Source organism: Solanum pennellii, chromosome 9, assembly GCF_001406875.1.
Source record: "Solanum pennellii chromosome 9, SPENNV200".
Taxonomy (NCBI): Eukaryota; Viridiplantae; Streptophyta; class Magnoliopsida; order Solanales; family Solanaceae; genus Solanum; species Solanum pennellii.
Genome location: NC_028645.1, coordinates 51,233,179 through 51,237,182, shown reverse-complemented (window position 1 = coordinate 51,237,182; position 4,004 = coordinate 51,233,179).

Sequence of the window (4,004 nt, the reverse complement as noted above, 5' to 3'; positions counted from 1 at the left end):
TATATATATATATAATGGACCATGAGTAAACATATTTTACTAGATTAAAGATTTAAGTTTTGAGACCCTTATCCTAACCCTTTATGCTTTGTAGAAAAACTCAAAACTAACAAAAGATAATATTTTTACCTAGGAAGAGGATCACATAAGAAATCATAGAGAAACAGTTCAGAGAGTAGTAAGAATTTTTACCATAATATGGAGTTGATTCTTTGTCAACATTTCTTTTTATTAATGTTCTTTATAATAAAGAAGAATGTAAAAAGTGTATTTTTACTACATATTTAATTCTACAGTGTAACTTAGAAGAGATGAAGATGGAGAAAATTAGGCATTTTTCATGCTATGGGTTATGAGGGGAATGACAAGGTTTTCGTGGTTTATTTTTAAGTTGAGCCAGACATTAAAGTTAATATTTTTTTATGTATCTGTTACATTTAGGTCAAAGGATCAAATTGATCCTCTTTTATAGTACATTAAGACAATATGGATCAAGTGGAATATATTCAAGACTGTTGATGATAAGAAACCAGGAACATATTGTTACGACCGGAAATAAGCAGGTGTAAACGCGGAAGCTAGCAAAGCAAACCTCAAAAGACCACGAGTAAGAAAACAACGAGAAATATACCAAAAGACACAAAGATTTAACGTGGTTCGGTCAATCGACCTACGTCCACAAAGGAGATGAGCAATCCACTATAAATATGAGAGTACAAAATACAGAAAGAAACAACCTCAACCAATTCACTCGGAATACATAGGAGGTTCACACAAATGATAACGTATCAAGCTTGTGACTCACAAATTCTCCCTCTAACCAAAACTCTCAAATCCTTTAAGACTACATTGTGAATGTTGATTAAGTTAGAAGGAACATTCCTCTATTTATAGAGTCCTAAACCTTTTCCTACCAGAAAAAGGATCAGTCAATCCAAAACTTTTTCCTAAAAGGAAAACCTATTTATGGTAAGAAATCAGGGCAAATAAAACCTAACAAATCTCCCCCTTGGCCTGAATTTCTGACAAAATAAATTTGTCCACCTTCTTTACTTAATCTTCAATAACTTGCTTCTTCTCTCCATAATCTACTTTGCAAAATTTATGTCTCAACACAGATAACTTCTCTTAAACAATTTCTCCAATAAAAATCTTCATTGCTGTCATAAAAGTTGCGACTAGAACTACACCCGCCAAGATGTACACCTTTTTCTAACCTGGTTCAATCATCGATTATCTAACCATTGAACCTAACTCCATCATTGAATCTGGCTCTGATACCACTTGTTAGGACCAAAAATAAGTAGGTGTACATGCGGAAGCTAGCAAATCAAACCTCAAAAGACCACGAGTAAGAAGACAACGAGAAATATACCAAAATACACAATCCACTATAAATAGGAGAGTACAAAATACAGAGACAAACAACCTCAACCAATTCACTCGGAATACATAGGAGGTTCACACAAGTGATAATGTATCAAGCTTGTGACCCACAAATTCTCCCTCTAACCAAAACTCTCAAAGCCTTTAAGACTACATTGTGAATGTTGATTAAGTTAGAAGGAACATTCCTCTATTTATAGAGTCCTAAACCTTTTCCTACCAGAAAAAGGATTAGTCAATCCAAAACCTTTTCCTTAAAGGAAAACCTATTTATGGTAAGAAATCAGGGCAAATAAAACCTAACACATATGTATCAAGTGGATCAGATACACATACTCCTTCATAGTCATCACAATAAGTAAGTGACAAAAAACATGAATGGACAATGGTTGATAATAAGAAATCGCAAGGAAATAAAAGGAGGATTAGAAGGAAAAGGAAAGAAAACTGAAGTTGATTGAATCATTATTGCGGGGAAACTGTGAACAGAAGGAAATCACTGTTAAAAATAACCCAATATTCAGTTTCTTCATTTCAGTAACTTAAAAGTTGTGAGTTAATGCGGTTTTGGGGGTTTCATAGCGGAAGGTGTGTATTAGTTAATTCAATCTTTACTAGTCGTGACTTTTGGGAGAAATAACTGAAACTTAATTGTTAAAATTAGGTTTAAATAGAATTTCAGGTCTTAGAAGCTGCCACATTAGTGGTTTTGTATACATGTATATATATATATATATATATATATATTTGTATACGTATCTGAGCAATGTACAAATTATATTAAAAATATTATTGTAAAACATTTTAGATTATGATAGATTATGATAACTTGTTTAGATACGTTAAATAATACTTCCTCCGTTTCAAAAAGAATAACCTCCTTTCTTTTTTGGTCTGTTTCAAAAAGATTGATCTCTTTCTTTTTTTTGTAACATTTTAAAATCAGCTTTCCACGTGGCATGTTTAAGGCCATAAGATCAAAGGGTAATTTTGTAAATTCAACCTAACTTTAATTAGGACCACAAGATACAAAAGTCTTCTTTATACTCTTAAACTCTATGTCAAGTCAAATCAGGTCATTCTTTGTGAAACGGAGAGAGTATTATCTTAAAAATTTGAATCTATTATATTGATAATTACATGATTAGTTGTCTTTTGAAACTCATATACTCATATATTTCTCTAGCATATTGTTCGGTATTTAAGATTATTAGATTATTAGTATTGTTATAAAATTTTGTGCTATGGATGTCTACTACACCAAAAAGTTACTATGACTAATGATCTTTATTACTTTCCTTCATTATGAAGATAACCTCCCCCTTTATGACCATTATTCTTGTAACATTTCACCTCCATAACGTCGTCTATTATATTTGTGTTAATTTCATGTTTATGACTAACATTCTGTATACCTTTATGTTACACTACAAATAGATGCATAAGGGTTCATATTTGTAGTGACTTGCAAATTTGGTGAACACTTGAAAGAAAGAAAGCCATCTTATATTGTTCCTCTTGTCTTATGTTCCTAGTGTATTAATCTTTATATTGTTCTTTTATACTTAATTTTTACAACATGTTATCGGCAGGAATGTTTTACCATTGCAGGATTGAACAAAGTAAATATGTAACACCCGAAAAACTAGTAGGAGAAACTAGAGCCTTACATGAGAGTTTTTGAGTTTGGTGTAGGGTTTAGAAGTATAACATGGCTTCCCGTACTTAGTATGAGGTGTTTAGTGATCTAATGTTAAGGTACGACTCCCCAAGGACCAATCAAAGGGGTCCTTGAGGAGGACCACAAAGCAGTCCCCCAAAATTGCCTAAAAGAGTGAGCTACGGATGGGACCTACGGGACATATGGGACAGGCTCATGGGTCAAAAACCAAAATGGAAGTTGTATGTCACCACCTATGGACCTGCAAGACGCCACGTGAGTCCACTCACGGACCGTCGATCCTAGGTCGTAGATTGTGCCTGCAAAAGTCTAGGTTCGTCCATGGTAAGGTTAATTTAGGTAATTCATATTTTAATTTGTTTTTTGTATGGTCATTTTGTATTGTTTAGTAGACCTATATAAGGGTTAATAAGCTATTAACTAACCAATTTATACTTCATAAAATCATAAAACCCAAATCATAATGAACTCGCTCTCAAATATTTCTCTCACAAAAACCTTCATTAAAGAAGAAGAAGAAGATGAAGTCAAGGTCTAGGGTTCAAGGACTGATATTTTCCACTCTATTTCATGAGGAATCTTTATAAGATATGGTAGATTATAATCTATGGGTGGCCTTCACCCATAGAGCCTTTTTATGTTCACTTTCAAAACTAGTGTCTTGCCAAAAGGTTAGGGTTTCACTCTAAGTCATGGATTCTCTTTCAAAACATTTTCAATGGTTGATTTATGATGAATTATGATTGAATTAATGAATTATTGTTGGTTTATGATGAATTCCCTCAAGAACCCATGAAATCCCCAATTTTCCCAATTTGGATCTTAAGTGTGGGTATTGTTGTATATTAGTCAATTAAGTGAATAATAGTTGTTTATGGTGTAATTATGATTTTAGTAAGATCATACATTTATGCGTGATTAACCTAAGACTCTAGTG